We start from the raw sequence: 21,560 nt of genomic DNA on the forward strand, positions 1-21,560 counted from the left end.
TGAGTGATTTTTATACCCAACTTTCAAAAACTAGTAGGACTTGCACTACTCTTGAACACCAACCCCTCTTCTTTCAGAAGTGCTTTGTTTCTCTAATTGTGGAGCCCTTCTGGGGTTTTGTGGGGAAATTTATTTCCTTGATTTTCTGTTTTCCTTTGATTTATCATCATTCAACTACCTGCTTTTAGTTCTCAAAATTTTGTCACTCTTTCTCTCTGTTGTCATTTCTTATGTATTCTTATTCTTCTGTCTTTATACATTTTGTTAGATAGGAATGGAGGCAAAGAAGTATATTCGAGGTCAAAGATTTCACCGGAAGTTAAGTGCATTTTTTCAAAATAGGTCGAGAAATATATGAACCCTTACACATGAAATCTGATTAGTGAAATACCTTTTGTAACTGTAATGGTTCTTTTGAATAACCAATTTGGGCTTACTATGGAGAAAAAAAGAAAAAAAAAAAAAAGCTTTGCGCAGTGGCAGTATTGTAGCCAATGAAGTTTATCTGAGATGCAATTATTGCTAATTAAAAGAAAAATATGTCCTTGGGAGTTACTGGTCATCTAATTGTTTGTTTATTTTCTATGCCACAAGATTGTTCAAACTAAACATTTTGACTTTATCCTTAAAATACCCTCTTTTAAAAAAAAACAAAACAAGCAAACCCTTTTTTTCTTCCTCATATTCAATTTTCCCCTAAGTTTGATTTATTTTTCTCTGTCTTCATTGCTCTGAGCTTAGTTCAGACCTTTGGCCATCTCTACCATATACTAGAGAGCCCTTATATAGTAATAGCTTCTGTGATGGTTAATTAATTTTACGTGTTTTCTTGGCTGGGCCACAGGATGCCCAAATATTTGGTCAAACATTATCTAGATGTTTCTGGGAGGTATTAGGTAAGATTAACATTTAAATGAGTGGATTTTGAGTAAAGCTGATTGTGCCCCATGATGTGGGTGGACCTAATCCAATTAGTTGAAGGTCTGAATAGAGCAAAAAGCTGGCCACCCCTTAGTCAAGAGAGAACTTTCCACAAACTGCCTTTGGACTTCAATGGCAATATTGAATGACTTTGCGGTGCTATAGCAGACAGCCTTTGAACTAGAAAGAAGGCATCAGCTCTCCTGAGTCTCTAGCTTATCAGCCCAACCTGCAGATTTTAGACTTGTTATCCTCCATACCAATTCCTTAAGATAAATCTCTTTCTATAATGTATACACCTCCCATTGGTTCTGATTCTCTGAAGAACCCTAATACAGCCTCCTTCCTGACTTTAATTTCACCCTTATTATTATCCATTTTCCAAACCACAACACCCAAGTATATTTAAAACTCAAATAGGATACTTTCACTTAGCTGTTTAAAAGATCTTCAGTATCTTCTCTACAAGACAACCTTTTTCAAAGTTTCAAGTTATCTTTCCAACTTTATGCCCAGCCCCTCACTGGTGAAACACACTATGGTCTTTTCTCCTGTCTTTTTGCATGGGTGGTTTCTTTTGAAAATGTCCTCCCTCTTTTACATCTGGAAGACTGGTTTTCTTTTGAGTCCCACTCATGTGTCACTCATATGAAGTGTCACTAAGGCTTTTCCTCTCCCAACCAAGCTGAGGGGTTCTTTTTCTAGCACCACAAAACTTCTACCATGGTATATATGGAAAGAAATACAACCAAAATTGGTCATATTGCATTGGGGTTATTTGTTTACATTTCTCTTTCTCATTAGATTCTAAGACTTTGAGGAGACTAGCACATAGAAAGTATGCCATGCCACCTGGGTGGCTCAGCGGTTGAACATCTGCCTTTGGCTCAGGGCATGAGCCTAGATTCCTGGGATCGAGTTCGGCATCTGGCTCCCTGCATGGAGCTTGCTTTTCCCTCTGCCTGTGTCTTTCTCTCTCTGTGTGTCTCTCATGAATAAATAAATAAAATCTTAAAAAAAAAAAAAAAGTATGCCATAAGCATTTATTTAATTGATATTACTAGAATTGTATTTCAGATTCCTTCAGCATTTTTTTATTGCAACTGGAAGGTGAATGAAAAAAAAAGTAATTTCACTGCAAATGTACTGAAATTTTAATTCTGTATATCACCACTGACATAATAAATAAAAATGAATACTGTTCTATGTTTTCTGGTACAATTATTCTCCCTCCCTGCCCCCAGGTGGAGGGCTGCCCTCATTGGTTCCCACCTTTTTGTTTTTACTCCTAACTTAAATATTCTAATTGTTTTAGTGTTTTATAGTTTCTGTTCTATGGCTGCCTCAACCTTTTTTGGAAATTGAGAGTTCATAAATAATTAATAGCCTAAGCCAGCCTATTGTGTATGTTCCCAGGAGACTTGATTAGTTGTTTTTTTCTTTTGTGAGACTTTAAATACTGTTAAGAAAATGAAGCACCAGAAAAATATTAAACATGAAGGAGGTGTAAATGAACTGTTACTTCCTTCTCTCTTTCCCAGAGTCTACCTCTTCTCAAGAGGGAGCCTCATCCTTAGGGCTCCGGAAGTTAGAAGAAATAATATCAGGCAGTCTCTTGATATTATCCCGCACTTGGCCCCACTTTCCGGAGTTGATCTCCAGCTTCAGTGCTCTGAAGAAATGGAAGCCTTTCCCATCACACTGTGTCGAGTGGTGGATGCTTCCAGGCTGTGGGACCATGGCTCTGAGGCTGTCCAGGATGCGGGTTTTATCCCACTCTAGTTTCCCTCCAGCTCATGGCATTTCCCTTTTAGGAGAATCTTCTTCCTGACCTCACAAAGTTTCTTGCTTCTTTGTTGACTTCCCTGATATTTGTGATGTTTTATGTCAGTTGACTTTTTTTTTTTTTTTTTCCAATTCAAGTTAAAGTTTCAGCCTTTTGTTATTGGGCGCTTAGGGCAGCAGCTGTGCAAACGTGGCCTTTTCTTTGTTGCTAGTAGCTGAGCCTGGAAAAGGAGGGGAGAAGCTGTCAACTTCTCTATTAAGGCAGATCCTCCTTTGTTTATTTTAGGGAACTACTCCATCTCTTTTAATGCTTGAGTTTTTTTTTTTTTCTTTTAAAGTTCTTGTGGGGTTATTGGATTCAGTGAACTTCATTCAATTCCTGTTTAATCCCACCATCTTCCTCCTTAATCTTTTCAAAATTTTGTTATGGAGTGAGAGTCACCTGAGGAACCAGGGACCAATGTAAATCTACAGCTGGACACCTCCACAGAAGAAATCTTTTGTGTAGGGATTCTGAGACTTTTTTTTTCTACTAATATGTATGCAGAATAAAGCTTTTCTCTTAAGACAGGCTGGTGGAAGCAACACGAGCCACCTAACACAGCAACATAGCAGCACCAATAAAGATTTCCTTTTCTGGTTTCCAGGAAAACAAAGTCTGAGCTCTGGAAAGAATACTGGAGTCTTGTTGTTACCCCTGTGGTGGTCAGGGTTGACAGCAGCTCGCCTCTCTCCCTAACCTGAGTTGTACAGTCTCTCTTTACCCAGTATCATCCCGAGAAAACAATGAGAAGCGGCTCATGGTTGGGAGAATAACCATCCAAGGAAACCCAACCCGGGGTATGTTTTTGATTAATTATTCCTCTAAAATGAGACGTGCAGTAAAAGTTTGGGTTCAGGTTTGGTATGCTTCCCCTTCCCGCCTCTGACATTCCCAGTCTGCCCGGTTTCCTTTGTCGAGCTGCTCCTCCTCGTATCAGTTTTAACTGTGAGCTGAAGTTGAAGTCCTTATCTAGAGAAAGAGAAGCAATCAACTTAATGCAACACCCTGTAAATGGTAATTTTTTTGGAGGTAAGCGAAACTGGTAAATAGTTTCGGGCCCCTTTTATTGTACTGGACTCTAGCTGCGAAGATACAAATTGTGTTGGTCAGAACTTTGTAAATCTTTTCTTTCTTCTCCTCAAAGGGAGACCCCATAGGTGGGCAAACAAAAGCCCTGCAGGTGGCCCCATGCGGAGATCAGCTCGAAGAAGTAGCACAACGGAGCTGCAGAGGTGGCGATGAGGAGGGAGGGAGTGTTTCGGAAGACCAGGCTTCAGGATGCAGCTGTTTTCTGGCTCGGTACTGGCCACTCTCCAAAAACAGAAGAGAAGGAAAAGCTTATACAAACGACAGAAAGTTCATGCATATTATAAAAATGTGCTGCTTTCCTGCAGAATCATACCACTGTCACCAGATCGAATAAACGAGGCCTTCCACTCATGTAAAATATGATAATTATTACCATCTAAGGTATTTACTATGTGCCTGGTATAATGGGAGGCCCAATGTGTGTGCATTATCTGATTTGATCTTGACCGTCAATATTAGTTTCTTTTTACAAGGGAGAGAATGAGCTCAGTGAGATTAGGAAACTTGTCCAATGGGATGCAGCTAATTAAAAGTGTATGCATCGCTTTGACATATTCTGTAGATTGGAACACTCCTTTATATGAACTCAGTAATTTAGCAGTAAGTCTTGTGCTCAATTTATCTGAGAACCAGTTGTTTGAGAGCAGACCTTTTAAACTAAAGGGCACATGAAATCCTTGTTGCAGGCCAACTATTCTTTCAATGTAGTAATTGTATATTGAGTGTCTACTATGGCTGCTCTGTAAAAACAGGTGCTGGATATATAGCAGTTGATGAAAGCTGATCAATTGTAAATAGAGCTACATAATTATTGCACTACCCACACTACATTGGCCTTTGACTTTATAAACTCATTTTTGGAACAACACATACAAGGGAGTTTCAAATTGTCTTCTGCCCAATTGCATTTCATATTACATGCCACATCCAGAATTTATAATGATCATAACATCTAAGGTAAACCTTGGACTATGTCTAACTCAATTAAGTCCACATTTCCACAAGATTTCTTCTTGTGGAGTTTAGTATTGGCTCATGAAGTAAGAATATGGGAAAGTGGTTTCTTTTAAAAATGGAAATCATGCATATTAATGACCTTGATAGGAACTGCTTTTATTAATCTCTGTAGAGAAGAATTTTCTTTCTTTCTTTTTTTTTTAAGATTTTATTTTTTTATTTGAGACACACAGAGAGGTGGAGACATAGGCAGAACGAAAAGCAGGCTCCCCACAGGGAGTCCAAAGATGGACTGAATCTCAGGACCCCAGGATCATGACCTGAATTGAAGGCAGATGCTCAACCCCTGAGCCACCCAGGTGCCCCAGAAGAATTTTCAAAAGCAGGTAGTACATATTTAGTAGCAAATTCAATCTAACAATAGGTAAATTTTTGTGTTGTTTTGTTGTGATATGCAAGAGTTTAAGCTTGAATGGAAAGGGAAAAGTTTTGATGAATTTTTTAGTTTTGCTATGCCTTTTTCCTTTGTTGGTACCACTATACAAAAAAAAGTGACCTTTTCTAAGTGATGGTTTGCATTAGCAAGAGACACAAAATCTTTTGGGAGTGAGATTGTTTTTAATATGCAAAAGATTTTTGAATTACTGCAGAGTGCAAGGACTAGAGCAGAAAGAAGCTCTTAATTGATAATGTGCCCAGTAGGGAGCTTATCCATTTAGGTGTAACATTTCAGAAGCCACTGGGAGAAGGGAGTGGGGGTTGGGAGAAGAAAGAATGCTTTTGAAACTGAGTACTTAGGTGAAAAATGATGCCATATATTTGGTTGTATGTCTCTTCTTTGAACCTGTTTTTAAAAAGGGAACAATATACAATAGAAGGTTTGGAATAATTTCACAACATATTAAAGCCACACATAAAATGCCAAGAAGATGCAGGAAATTAAAACCCTAAAGGCTCATTTTTTTTTGCTAGGATGGATAACTTCTCCAAAATGTATTTGCAAATCATCAAGAACTCAACTGAGACAGTGAATTCAATGATCCAGTGAATCAAAGAGGCTGCAGTGATTACTTTTAACTAATTCTTTGTTTAGATTAAATTGAACAAACGGCCTTTCCAGGCAGTTTTGATATTGGACTATTTTTTCACTAGAGGAACATAAACTAATCGATAACTCTTATTTAAGTTATTAGAATGGCTTGAGAAATTTAAATAATTAAGGAAAAACCTTCAGAATTTGAAGAGCTGAGCCACTAACAAGAGGCATGCATGTAATTGTTTAGCAAAGTACACCACATGGGTGAATTGCAGTGTTGGACATAAAGCAATACATATTTGGTGGTGATTCGTTCTCTTAAACACTACTGGCTAAACTTCTCTATCTTCCTATGTCCACATTTCCAATAAAGAAGGCTATTACTGACTTAAAGGCCATTCGAATCAAATGGTGGAACATTTTGCCATTTTAGGAACTTTTTAAGAGCCCTAGTAATACCACAAACGAATACATGTGCTAATGTACATTATATAATCAGAAATAAGCGCATTTTCCTTTTTTAATGTTTCAATGCTAGGAGAATACCAGTTTTTAAATTCATTTCAGGAACTGAAACAGAATTCTGATGTGACACAGAAAAAAAAAAAAACAGAGCAAAATTGAGCTTTCGATGCTTCAGGCATTCATAGATGAATGAGAATGTGAATACTTGCCACTATAAGGGAGCTCTGCATTTAATATTATCACTCTTATTTGATGATGATGCTCACAGGTTGACTGCAATGCCAAAAACACACAAAAAACCCCTTTGTTTTCAGGACTATTTGTACCTATTAGAGCATTAGCGAAGTGACTGTAACTTGGAGACTTGACAATAAAATGGTACCTAGAAAATAACGTATTTCTCTTTTGGTTAATAATAGTCCAGAGGCAGGTGAGCTGACCAGACCAAGTAGACAGCTGTGTTTCACAAAGTTGTGCAGGGATCTGGGTTCTTCCCAGCTCCAGATTATAGCCTCTTGTATGGTGGCCCATCACCACTGCCACTGCCACTGCCACCACCACTGCCATCACCATCACCATCACCGTCACCACCATCACCACTACCACCACCACCACCACCACTACCACCACTCTGTGCTCCAACCACTAGGAGGCAAAAAGAAGTACAGGACACCCTGGTTCCTCTTAAGGTTATGACAGTGTTGAACTTCATCTGAGCTCTGTGATCCTGGAAAACAGCAGTGGTTCAAGGAATCCTCCTTCCCCCGACTCTGCATTCTGGGAAACAGCTTACTGCAGTGAACCACCCTGACCCAGGACTTAGATGAGACACAGACCCTTCAAATTCCCATTCTTTGCTTCCTAAGTGGTTAGCTGAACTGTTTTGTCTCCACTGATCAATGTGAACAAAATGCTTATTAGCCAAGCTTTGGTTAAGCTTTTCTCTGCCCCTGGGGCTCCTGAACTTTGGCCTGCCCTCAGCCTGAGCCAGCACGCAGCCCCTCCTTAAGGGTGTCTGTCAGAAAATCTGCTGGACGCAGGGCAAAACATTCTTTGACCTATTGTTGACCTTAACACCTTTTCATCCCATTTCCCCACACCCAGTCCTTCCTAACTTTTACTCCTCTCTGGAAGGAGCCCATTTCACTTAACACTTGCAGATGTCTTGGCCAGAGGGTTCTCCCTACTGCAATAATCCCTCCGGAACCCTTTGCAATAATCCTTTCGAATAAAGTCCAGTTTTGTTTTTAATCTGACATATATGAATCAAAGGTTCCATTACTTGGAACCTAGATGCAAAGGGGGTAGGGATGTGTAGTGTCTAGATGAACAGCTAAACATAGCTAAGACTCAGAGGTTCTGTTATTTTTTTTTAAAGATTTTATTTATTTATTCATGAGAGAGAGAGAGAGAGAGAGAGAGGAGAGAGAGAGAGAGAGAGAGAGAGAGAGAGGCAGAGTCACAGGCAGAGGGAGGAGCAGGCTCTATGCAGGGAGCCTGATGTGGGACTCGATCCCGGGTCTCCAGGATCACACCCTGGGCTGAAGGCGGCGCTAAACCACTGAGCCACCCAGGCTGCCCCTGAGGTTCTGTTATTAAAAGGAAGAAGGGAGTCATAGGTATTAGAAGACGATTATTAGTATCTACCACTCTCTTGAAAAAGTAAGCCACAGTTTGTCGTTCTACAATCTTTTCTCTCAGACTGTCTGGTACTTTTGCTCAAAATAGGTGACCCAGAATCTAGCTGTCATGTGCCACCTTGGTTTTTCCTCAGAGTTTCACTAAAATCCTTGGCCGTATTTTTGAAAACGTGTCAAGTTGGTCTTCCTTCCAGGCAAAATGCTTGGGGCAAAAATGCTTCTCCAGTTCACCTTGGACTTAACTTAATCCAACTTCGGAAAATGTATTTTTGTGGAAAGAGGTAAGCTTTAGCAGGACCATCTACAGCCTATCAGGCAAGGCAGTCCGGTCTTTAGAGATGGATGATACAAAATCCAGGCTCTGCCAGTTACTAGCTGAGGACCAATAAGCGTGGTATATAACCTCAAGAAGATTTGTTTCCTTATCAATAAAATGAGAATATTTAAGATCTACCTTAGAGAATTGTCATAATAATTAGAGATAAAATTGCTAAAGTATCTAGTATAGTGCCTGGCCTTTGGCATATGCTGTGTAAATGGTGGATGCCATTTTAATTATTTGATAAAACTTTGCTCCCATCACATCTCCTTTCCTTTTTTCTTTTCTTTTCTTTTTTTCTTTTCTTTTTTCTTCCTTCCTTCCTTCCTTTCTTCCTTTCTTTTTTTTTTTAAGATTTTATTTAGAGATGCCTGGGTGGAGGAGCATCTGCCTTTGGCTCAGGGCGTGATCCCAGGGTTCTAGCATTGAATGCCACATCCGGCTCCCTGCATGGAGCCTGCTTCTCTCTCTGCCTATGTCTTTGCCTCTCATGAATAAATAAATAAAATCTTTTTGATTTTATTTATTTATTCATGAGAGAGACAGAGAGTCTGTTAGGAGCCTGATGCAGGACTCGATCCCAGGATCCTGGCATCATGACCTGAGCAGAAGGCCGACTCTCAAGCACTGAGCCATCCAAGTACCCCACATCTCCTTTTCCAGATGCTTCCTCATTCTGCTCCTCTCGCTGGTCTGGTTCCACACCTACATCTCCTCTTGCCAGGCAACATAGAGTGCTGTCTTTAGGATTTTTGCTCTTGATTTTCTAACAGAATTGCCTGATCTGTGTTTAATTACTTGAAGTCTTAATTTTCTGATTTTAGACATAAAATTTCTTTAAAAAAAAAAACGTAATTCTGGGACTACAATAGGATGAGTTGGATCTTTGGTTGTTTTAAACTGTATCATGCTGAGCTATTGGGCATTAAAATTACCTTGTGATATGTTCTGAAGTATTCTCCTGTTATCTATTTTCTGCACAGAGGAGGAGCAGTGAAATTGCATTGCTCCCACTTGTTGAGAAAAATCCCACAAGGATGTTTAAAAAGCCAGAATAAATTACATACCTTGGAAGCCTGCATTTTGATGGACTATGCATCAAGTGGTGATTGAGATTTGTTACAGAATCTATTCCTTGACAGGGAGAAACATAGAGTCACTCATGCTTTTTCATGGTTGAGGGTGTTTGTGGATGAATGCACTCGAGTTCTTATTTCAGGTATATATGTTTTTAAATTCAGGTTTTCAAGTCATACTGTGAGCGTCCTGGGATTTTTTTTTTTTTTTTTTTTTGTATAAATCTTTAGAAGCTTTAAAGTCCTGGCAGTGGATTCCTTGTTTTTCTGAGAATAATCTTTAATCTTTGAGTTCTTACCAAATTTGCCCTTAATTATTATGCAACCAAGTATTCCATACCATCTGTCGGTGTTATTTACAAGGGAATGGAAGTAAGCACATAAGAATTTGAAACCAAAAAAAATCACCTTGAAAAAAACTTATTATAAGTTATGTAGGGAATCCTTGAAGCATCCAGGTAAGTCAAAAAACAGATTTCATATAGGGGATGATTAGTCATTTTTGCTGCATTGAAATGAGACTTCACGTATTACCAGCATTTCTTTCTTTCTTTTTTTTTTTTTTTTAAAGATTTTATTTATTCATTCATGGGAGACCCAGAGAGAGAGAGGCAGAGACACAGGCAGAGGGAAAAGCAAGCTCCATGCAGGGAGCCCGACATGGGACTTGATCCCTGGTCTCCCAGGATCAGGCCCTGGGCTGAAGGTGGCACTAAACCGCTGAGCCACCAGGGTTACCCTATTACCAGCATTTCAGCTTGGTGCTAGAGAGTGAAGTTTTCCTGTTGTTGAAGCATTTTTTCTTTTCCATGAGTCTTCCTGCAGGACTTGAGGAAGAGTGATGTTGATGGGGAAGTGTGTTGTAAGTTTCTGAGAAGGTTGCTGGAGAATAACTAAACTATTATAAAGACAGTATTTAATGATAATATCTAAAATTATTATTCTGCCACAATCTCTTTTGGGGAGTCTACAGGCTGATTGGTGATCGTTACTGGTGTAAATATCACCAGGAAGAAATTCATGTCAACCACATCTCCCTCCACGAGGCAATACCATGGTGAGAGTTGATTTTACTATTTCTATGATATATTTCAAATTCTTCTTTTTCTCTTGCACCCCTGCCATTAAGTCCAAATCACCATCACCTTTTTCCTGGTTTATTGCAATAGCATCTGAAGTTCTCTGTCCACTTCTTCTGCATTTTTCCAAATTATTACATGGTAGCCCAAATAATTTCCTACAAATTGAAGCTGTATCATGCCACTGTCCTTCTTAAAACTCCTCAATAGTTTCCTCTTGCACTTAGAGTAAAATCCAAATTTCTCCCCATACCCTATAAGATTCTACATTTTCTGGCTTCTGAAGATCTTTCTGCCTTATCACTGCTATTTACCCAGCATCCTCCAGACCCATGGCCTTCTTCATTGCGATGAATTTGCTACGAGGCTTTCTGCTCAGTCTTTGTTCCCTGTCTTCCACTTGTCATCAGGCATCTTTCTCATCTTTTAGGTTGCACTTTAAAGACAGCCTCTTCTGGGAATTCTTCCCTGATTACCCCCATCTAAAGTAGGTCCTGCTTTCTCTGGTGTTTTTTATCACAGCACCTTGTCATTATTTGTAATTGTATGCTGATTTATTTATTTATTTATTTTAAAGGTTTTATCTTTAAATAATCTCTACACTGAACGTGAGCACGAACTCACAACCCTGAGATCAAGAGTCACATACTCTACCGACTGAGCCAGCCAGGTGCCCCTCTACTGATTTGTTTATCCTCCCACCAGAGTGTGAGCACCATAATTACAAAGAGCATGTTTGTCTTATTTGCCACTCGTTGCTCAACTTTTGCAGCATGCCAGGAACATAGTAAGTGCTCAGAGAGCAGCTGGATGAGTGGAATGAATAGTGATTACAACAACAGACTTCTCCTTGGCCCTTATTATGTGTTAGGCACTCAGTCTTGCACTTGCACTATCCTCACCTTTTTTTTTTTTTTAAGGACTTTATTTATTTATTTATGAGAGAGAGAGAGAGGCAGAGACACAGGCAGAGGGAGAAGCATTCTCCATGCAGGGAGCCCAACATGGGACTCAATCCCAGGTCTCCAGGATCACGTCCTGGGCTGAAGGCAGCGCTAAACCGCTGAGCCACCTGGGCTGCCCCGATCCTAACATTTCATTCTCACAAGAAACCTCCAAGGTAGGCATGAAAATCTCTGGTTCATAGTAGAACCTAAGGTTTAGAGAGTTTAAATAACTCGTCCAAAGTTTCCCAGCTAATAGGTGACAAGGCAAAGACTCCAACTTCATTCAAACTTAGAGTCCATGCTGTTAACCACTATGCTATCCTGATGCCTATCCACTTATCCTGCAAATGTTTACTAAGAATACAAAGTGAATGAAGTTACTGGGAAGTAAGGAGCCATAGTAGTAATAGTACTTTGTTTCAAATTTATAAACTATTTGCATTTAAGACACTTATGGATGAAATTACCAGATAATATTTGTAAAGCCCACTGGAATCCAGCATGTTCTGCAGTGTACCATTAGGGGGGCCCAAGAGGAAGGAGACAACTGAGAGTATGTGCACAGGGGTTGATGGGAGCAGAGCAGGCTCAGCCAGAGGACGTGCCGGATGTGACCTGGAGAAGCCTCTGACAGGGTTTGCTCTGCTACTGGAGAGGAGACAATGGCTATCCTTACAAATGACAAGGCTGCTTTCAGTGTGACAGGGGCAGAGCTAAAATCAGTTTTCAATCTACTTTTGAGGAAAGTAATGGTAATGTTTACTTTCCAAATGTTTGTAGCCTCTGTGGAGAAAATGTCCTTTCAAGCCATTTGAAACTCGTCCATAGATCTATGTTGTTATGGAGATGCAATGGAGCAGCTGTAGAATAGATTTGTGAAAGGAAAACAAAATCCAAGTTCTAATGCTTACAGCCTGTCTTATCAGTCTAATTTATTGCTCTTTGAAAACATGGAGGAGTTCTTGGGGAGTTAGAAAATGTGAAACCATTGGGAGGTTGCTCCGGCCTTCAGAGAGCCATCCGGTGGAATATTCTAATACACAATCAAATGAAAGCATGAAGAGCTCTTCTCACTTTATCTGTATTAAAGCAGCAACTTCAGAGGTTTTCTTTAAAAAGAATCACAAACTAATTAAACAACAAAAAGTTTTGTTCGAGCAAAAGGTTAGGATGCTTAAATCCTACTTTTCCATGTATCTCTAAAAATCTCAGAAAAAAATATTATCATTTTGGTCAGTCATTCCATTATTTGCTTTTAAATTTCATTCGTTACATTAGGCCTGAGAATATTTTGTACAAAAGCACATTTCAATTAAATTTATTTTAACACCTCCAGTTAGGTGTTTATTTGCAGACTGAAATAGGATATTTCAGACACTGATTGGCCTGATTAATGGCGCTCATCAGGAAGAACCAAGGGATCATAATTAAACACCAAAACTACATGGTCTGTTGGTTTTATGTTGTATAAATTATGCATGAGTTTGGCATTTATATTTCATGGAAAAATTACGGTGCTGTTTCCTCAATGCATTTTCTACATAAAGAATACAATATGTGTGTGAATGTGAATATGAATTTACAGCCTCTGATATACTATCTTTTTTTTTAATAAGCAAAAATTTCAAACAAAGACTCAATAGTCTCAGTTTGAGAACACACGAGCCTCTACTGCTCTCTCTATACTACTGGCCCCTACAAAATAGCCAATTATTTAACAGAAGAATCAATCTAGACATTGTTACTTTTTGAGTCAATTGTGGATGTCACAGACTACAAAAAGGCATCCTCAAATACGGTGAAAAATAGCTTTGGTGGGGTGCAATAGAGTTAATAGCTTTTGATTTTTCTAGGTAAAGGTAGTCAAAATAAGACTATCATCCCTATCATTTTGAGACAAATTAGTAAGGATATAATGATAAAATTCAAAATCAAATGAATTTCTCTTTATTAAGAACTCTCACATTGTCCTTGTTTTTCTCACCTCACTTCCAAGCACTAACATTTATTACTCACAGCGTGGTACCAACCTGTGAAGCAGCTTCTGGAAATGACTGCTTCATGGGTCAGGAACCTTTACTTCCTATGTAGTGTTTGCACACTGTTGGCAATTAGTAACATAGGGCCATAGCACTAGCCTCTAAGGATATGGGTTCGAGGCTAGCTATTAAGAAAAACATGAGGTTTATCTCTTAGTCTCTATAATACAACTCTCCTTGCTGACCAGACTTGAGCCACAGCAACCTTCTTTCAGCTTGTAGAATTTTCAAGTTCTCTTCTGCATCAGAATCTTGTACTACTGCTCCCGTTCACACCCATCTCTCCAACATTCTCACCTGCTTAATACCATCTTATTCCTTAGGATTCAGTTTAAATATTTATCAAAAAAACCAAAGGCAGCCTGGGTGGCTCAGACGTTTAGTGCTGCCTTTAGCCCAGGGCCTGATCCTGGAGACTCAGGATCGAGTCCAATGTCAGGCTCCCTGCATGGAGCCTGCCTCTCCCTCTGCCTCTGTCTCTGCCTCTCTCTTTCTGTGTTTCTCATGAATAAATAAATAAAATCTTTAAAAACAACAACAACAACAACAAAAAACCCCAAGCTGGACCACACATCTCAATTAGGTTTCCATCTTGGGCATTCTCACAAAACCTGTGGCTTTCCTCTAATGCACTTAGTACAATTAACAGACTGGAAAACCCCTGAGAGTATAGTGCAGCTACAAGCTCACCTTTGTTTTCTCAGCACCCAGCATAGGCTTGTCATATAGCTGATACTCCAAAAACATTTGATGGTTAATGAATAGTGATAGCAAAATGATAACAACAGTTACTTTTACCATTCTCTGAGTGCAGACTTTGTTTCTGGTACTTTACATGTAATCATTGTCTCTCATCTTTATAATAAACTTAGAAAGTAGTTCTTTTTGTACTTAGCATGTGAATGAAGAAACTGAGGCTCACAAGCTCAGTCTTTTGTCCATGATTGCCCGGCGTGTAAATGACAGAGCCAGAGTTTCAACCCAAATATGTCCTGTTTTGAAGCTTATGATGTTGGATCTATAATACTGAGGCAGCCTTTTATTGAAGAACAAGGAGTTTTTTTTTTTATGGTGAAAAAATGTATATTAAGATTTATAAAGAAAAAACAAAAGAAAAAAGATTTATAGCCGCTGGACTCAGTTTAGATGATCCCAATCTGATCAAGGTGTTGACCTTGGCCACATCAACGTCATAGAGCTTCTTCACAGCCTGTTTGATCTGGTGCTTATGGCCTTGACATCCACAATGAACACAAGTGTGTTGTCTTCTATTTTCTTCATGGCTGACTCAGTAGTCAGGGGGAACTTGATGATGGCATAGTGATCAAGCTTGTTTCTCCTGGGGGTGCTCTTTCGAGGATATTTGGGCTGTCTTCGGAGATGCAGGGTCTTGGGTCATTGGAATGTAGGTGATGTTCGGATCTTCTTTTTTTTTTTGTGACTGTGCACTCCTTTCAGCACCACTTTCTTAGCTTTCAAAGCCTTTGCTTTGGCTTCAGCTTTGGGAGGGGCAGGGGCTTCCTTTGCTTTCGGCGCCATCTTCGTGAAAAGAGGAATTATTTTTAAAAAAGATTTATTTGAGAGAGAGAAAGAGAAAGAGAAAGTCGGAGGGAGGGGCAGAGGGAGAGAGAATCCTGAAGCAGATTCCCTGCTGAGTTCAGAGCCCGATGCAGGGCTGGATCTCACCTGAGATTATGACCTGAGCTGAAACCAAACCAAGAGCTGGCCACTTAACTGACTGAGCCACCCCGGTGCTCCAAAGAACAAGGAATTTTTTTTCATAATTCACAAGTGATATACATATTTTTTAACTTCAGGTTTAAATTTGGAAAAAAAGCCCTGCAGACACAAGTGATGGGCCCTTTCCCATTGATCTTTTTAGCTCATAGCAAGTTGCTTCCATCTTCGCCACTGCCAAGGCCACCAGTGCCCTCTGTTTTGCCAAACCCAGTGGAGACTTCTCTGTCCTCATTTTATCTGGCAGTGGAATTCCAGACCTGACCACTGCCTCCTTCCTGTATTGCTCTCTTCCTTTGGCTTACCCAGTTTCATTCCTCCTAGTTTCCTTCTTGCTCACTGGTCTCTCCTCAGTCTCTTTGGCTCCTCCTCTTCCTCTTCCGAATAGAACAAGGAATTATTAATGTATAAAGTAGGTTCATTTTAAGTTTTCCAACAGATTATTATACAAAAGCATTTATCAGTTGCTTTGGTTATCTGTTTCTTCATTTAAAAAAAACTCCAAAATCCTTGATGTCTTAAAACAGTAACAATCATCTATTAGCTTATACTTCTGCAGTTAGAATAGGGTTTGATGGGATAGTTTTTTTCTGTTCCATATCCCATCAGTTCTTATAGCTTAATTGTGGCTGACAGATCCAATACCAAGAAAGCTTACTCCTAGGGTGGCAAGTTGATATCTTGCCAGGAACTCAGAGCTGTGAGCCAATCTCTATATGGTCCTCCCTTTGGCCTCTCTATGTGGCTAGGTTGGGTTTCTCAGAAGATGGTCACTACATTCTGAGAGGGAGTGTCCTAAAAGCAAGAATTCCAAGAGGTCAAGCTCCATTTGTGTTAGGGTTATTTTATTTTTTACACCATGCCTATGAGTGTACTATTGGCTAAAGCCAGTCAAATAGCCAATCCCAAAGTCAAGGTCAGAGGGGATGGGGCAAGGAGACATAGTCCACTGTGGGCCACTAAAGAAACACTCTACTACACTGCTATTTAATGCAGAATGTAGGAACAAAGATCTTTTGGTCTCATCTGTTTTTAGTCTTTGTAAAAATGTGAAGTGATGGCTATTCAAAGACAGTCATTTTCCTAATGACTACTCTTCTGAGTAAAAGCACAGTCATCTCTGTATTAGTCAGGATGGGCTAGGTATCTAGCAGGAGTAACAGCCTCCAATAATTAACTCCATGCAACACAAGCTTATTTTTTGCTCTTGCTGCATTCTCAGTGCAAGCTAGAAAGAAGGCTCTGCTCATTATAGATCAGTGCCATGAGCTGATGAAAAATTGATCTTGACAAGTACCTTCACAATCACCTGAGCAGAGGGGAGAGAATGTGGTGAATCATGCACTGGCCTTTAAAGCTTTAGCTGGAAGTGGCACATGTCACTTTCTTTCACAGTTTATTGGTCAAGGCAAGTCATATGGCCACACAATTTCAGAAAGAGTGAGGAAGTACAATCCTCTATATACTCAAAAGGGGGATAGCTAGATATATTTGGTGAACAGCACTGTTATGGGTTGAATTATGTACCTCCTCCCAAAATTCACATGTTGAAATCTTAACCCCCAATATCTCAGAATGTGACCTTATTTGGAAACAGGGTCATTGCAGAGATAATTACTTAAGATGATGTTACACTTGGAGTGGGAAAGGTCTCTAACCCATTGTGATTACTTTGTTTTGTTTTCGACTGAGAGAGAGAGAGAGAGAGAGAGCATATGAGTGTGCTGCAGGGCTTGATCTCACAACCCTGAGATCATGACCTGAGTTGAAATCAAGAGTTGGACACTTAACTGACTGAGCCACCCAGGTGCCCCATTGTGGTTGGTTTTCTATAAAAAGGGGAAATTTGCACATGGATGAACACATAGGGAGAAAACTATACGAAGATGAAGGCAGAGATCAAGGTGATGCAATGGGAGCCAAGGAACACCAGATTGTGACAAACTACCAGAAGCTGAAAAGCATGGAACACATTGTCCCTCACAGCCACAGGAGGAAACCAATCCTGTAGATTCCTTGATCTACTTGTAACCTCCAGAATTGTTAGACAACATATTTCTGTTGTTCTAAGCCTCTCAGTTTTTGATACTTTGTTGCAGCAGCCCTAGGAAACTAATACAAGCACTGATGATGAACATAACCTCTGACATCTTTTCTATTTTCCTTTTATAATACTAATTCACTCTCCTGAGTTTTCCTTTCTATTCTCCTCCTGTGCATACTGTGCACTTGTGTGTGAACAACCTATTTTTCCAATTCAAGACTTTTAAGTGAAGTCCTTGGCAACTCCTGTTTCTCTTTTGCTTCTAATTAGAGCAAATTTCTGAAAATATTCTTCCACAATATTGCTTGCTTGCTTTCTTTTCTGGTCTAAGCCTTCTGTGTCTTGCATAGCAGAATGATGAGTTTCTGATTCATTTCTTTGTCTCAAGTCTTGCCCTGCTTCTATTTACATCATATATTGTTTTCAGGATAGCCTACTCTGAACACCAATTTCTGTATTTCACTTCTCTGCTTGGTTTAGCATATCCTATTATTTCCTACTCTAGCTTTTGCATCTCTGGACATATTACCTCTCTCTCTCTCTCTTCCTCTATAATTTCTTTCCCAATTTTCATTATGATTAGCCGTAACCTGTCTAACCTAGCAGAATACACTTGATGGTTGCCCATTACTATACTCGTCTTGGTAATTTTACCTCAGTGCTTTTGTCTGACATTTTCCCCAATAATTCATGTCTTTCCTCCCTGATTATCTCAGAAATCATCTCCCCCAGAAAACTTAACGGATAGTTAAAACTCAACCATTCCTACTACTCTTAACCTTCTCAGCAGTTATTTCATTTACATTACTATTATTCTTACTTTGATCAAGGCATTGTGCTAAATAGTCTATATGAACATAGTATAATTCTCTTGCCTCTATAGTAGATATTAATATTTTTTAGATAAAGTTTCAGTGAGGTTAAAGCCCACTGAATTTTTTATAACAAGTGAGAATGATCATGATTTTTTTAAAGATTTTATTTATTTATTTATTCATTCATGAGAGACAGAGAGAGAGAGAGGCAGAGACACAGGCAGAGGGAGAAGCAGGCTCCATGCAGGGAGCCCGACATGGGACTCGATCCTGGGTCTCCAGGGTCAAGCCCTGGGCTGAAGGTGGCACTAAACCGCTGAGCCACCCGGGCTGCCCTGATCATGATTTCAAAAATTAACTTTAGGTATAATTTACATAAACAAATGCACCAATTTTAACAGTACAATTTAATGAGCTTTGAGGTATGTGCATGTGTGTTTATATTTCCTATAATCTATAATAAGATAGAGAATATCCATAACCCCCAAGCCTTTCTTATAAGGCTTTGCAGTCAGTTCTCTATCCATAGGTGCATAATCTGATTTATGTCACTACAGATTAGTTTTGCTTGTTCTAGAACTTCACAGAGATGGAACCAAACAGTATATTCACTTTGGGTTTTGCTCAGCATTATGGCTTTGAGATTCATTCATGTTGTATATGTATATTAGTAGTTCTTTCCTTTGAATGCTGAGTAATATTCCATTTGAATGAATATGCCATAATTTCTTTACCATTCACCTGTTGATATTTTTGGTTTTCATTTTTTCACTATTTCAAACATAGCTGCTATGAAATTTTTTATAGAGGTTTTTGTGTTTACATTTATTTCTTTAATGTGAAAACACTTAGGAGTAGAGATGCTGGGTCATATGATAAGTATACATTTAACTTGATAAAAAACTACCCAACTACTTTTCAAGGTGGCTATACCATTTCACTACATTCCCACCAATAGTATATCAAAGTTCCAGTTGTTTCCCATCCTTGTCAACACTTGGTATTGTTAGTCTTTTTAATTTCAGCCCTCCTGTAGTGAGTATGTAGTGATATCTCATTATAGTTTTATTTTTCATTTCTCTGATGGCTAATGATGTAGGGGATATTTTCATGTTCTTTTGGACCATTTCTATATCTTTTGAGAAGTTTCTGTTTAAATATCCAGCTCATTAAACAAGAGTAAAATATTTTAATTTTGTTGAAGTCTAATTTATTATTTTATTGTCCTCTTATAGGTAGTGTTTTTTTGTGCCTTGCCTAAGAAAAAATTGCCTTTCTCAATGTCATAAAGAGATCTATCAATTTGTATCTTTCAAGAAATGTGATTTCATTCATTTCCTAATTTATTGGTATAAGTTTGCTTAAAACATCTTCTTTATATTGTCAAGAACTGAGAGTAACTAAGATTTTACTCTACTTGCAAGTTAATGAGTTTGCCTATTCCAGTTTCATGGATGCTGGCAGAAGACACAAGACTCTTGCATCAGAGATAAAGGATAGGTTGTTACTCACAGTGATAGCAGTAATTAGAATATTAGCATTTCTTTTTCTTCTCCAAATTCTACTTCTCATAGGGTGATATGAAGGAGGCCAAATGACACCTGCATATGCAGTGGATTGTACTACAGGAACAAATGCTAATTTTAGGGAAGCCAAAGTTTTTTCATGAGTGGTAATCATACCTACCCTCTGTTCCTGAGGGAGTCATTGTATCTTCTAAGGCTGTAAGCAAGCCTGATAACACTATCAGAATCTTTATTAAAGAATTCATTAATTAGCACGAGGAACGCTAATTTAATATATAGCATTTATTTGTCAGACACTGATCTTAACACTTTGTAAATGTCAACTCATTTAATTATCATAACGACCCTACAAGTTAGGCATAATTAGCATCCCTATTTTACTGATGAGGAAAAAGAAGCGGAGAGTTTTAACAGTTTGCTCAAGGTTATGTGGCTAGTAAGTGGGACAGCCAGATTTGAACCCAGATAATCTGATTCCAAAGCATGCATTCTTTATCATTATACTATGCTTTTTCTGCTAGAAATAATTTTTGTTGGTGAAATAAGTGGTATTTAAGGTATGTTTATTAACTAGAAATAATATTCAGATACATCTATAAATGTTGTGTAACAATATTGCGTTGTAATGTATATTAAAAAAATTTGGGAGTCCATCAGCCTAAAACTCTGAAAAACATTCAGGCCAAGTATTCCATTTGGTTCAGCATTCTATTACTTAATGGAAGATTCTGTTGTCTGATCCAAGGTGAAGATTAGCTGATTCTGCTGCTAAAATATTTTCACAACTACCATGGCTGCAAGATACATCATTTGAGTATCTAAGGGACCGTAACAAGCTCAGATCGTATGGCATTTTTTGTGACTGCCTACTAATTGAAATTTGTATGTGTCACAATATTTGGTCTGAGATTTACTTCATCATAACATCATACATGATAATAGAACTGCAGATAAAATTCTTGTCAACTATTAATGGCCAGAGATTACAGACATCTACCAAAAAGAACCAGAGAATTTTGGAAGTCTTAATTGGCTTAGGTCAGTTAGTGATGCCAGGTTTGTCTGACTCCAAAGACCTCTGCTTTTATTCTGCTTATACCTAGGTTATAGTTCTTCATTCTGATCTTCCTTTAGAAAAAGACAACTCATTTATTTATTTATTTTTAGAGATTTATTTATTTATTCATGAGAGATACACAGAGAGAGGCAGAGACACAGGCAGAGGGAGAAGCAGGCTCCTTGCAGGGAGCGTGATATGGGACTCAATCCTGGATCCTGGGATCTTGCCATGAACCCAAGCAGACGCTCAACGCTCAACCACTGAACCACCCAGGCATCCCATTTATTTTGGTTTTGAAAAGGTGATACAAGAGATGCCTGGGTGGCTCAGCAGGTTAAGCATCTGCCTTCATCTCAGGTCAAGATCTCAGGGTCCTGGGATTGAGCCCCATTTTGGGCTCCCTGCTCAACAGGGAGTCTGCTTCTCCCTCTCACTCTACTTGCAGCTCCCCCTGCTTGTGCTCTTTTTCTCTCTGTTAAATAAATAAATAAAAAAGAAAGAAAGAAAGAAAGAAAGAAAGAAAGAAAGAAAGAGAAAGAAGGAAAGAAAGAAAAGGTGATACAAACACATGGCAAAAATGTTCAAATTGTGCAAAAGGCAAATAGTATAAAGATGTCCCACCCACTCCTGTCTTACAGTCTTCCTCTGGAGAGGAAACAATTGTCATTATGTACTCTTCCAGAATCGACTAGCTAACAAAAGAAATATATAAGCTAACATGACCTCTTAATTGGGAAATCTTATACTAAGTAATTCTTAATTATCCTTTATGTATCTTTTCATATTCCCAAATAAATTTTGGGTTCATTAATGGAAGGCATTCCTTTCTTCTTTTTAAAAATTTTCCACATAACTCAATGTAGTTTCTCAATAAGAAAATTCTCAATAAACACATATTGCTGTTTTCTATTTTGATAGGATGAATAATCAAGGGAGGAGAGAGCTGGATCAAGTGAAGGGTGATATTCTGGTGTCCAAATAT

The 21,560-nt window shown here is 38.8% G+C and overlaps 1 non-coding gene across 1 annotated transcript; it reads left to right on the forward strand.

The window, feature by feature from the left end:
• Positions 1-465: 465 nt before the first annotated feature.
• LOC112917616 (U4 spliceosomal RNA) lies at positions 466-599 on the forward strand. Its single transcript, XR_011994081.1, has one exon. It is a non-coding gene; the product is annotated as a U4 spliceosomal RNA (small nuclear RNA).
• Positions 600-21,560: the final 20,961 nt, after the last annotated feature.

The sequence above is a fragment of the Vulpes vulpes genome, chromosome 8, assembly GCF_048418805.1.
Source record: "Vulpes vulpes isolate BD-2025 chromosome 8, VulVul3, whole genome shotgun sequence".
NCBI classification, from domain to species: Eukaryota; Metazoa; Chordata; class Mammalia; order Carnivora; family Canidae; genus Vulpes; species Vulpes vulpes.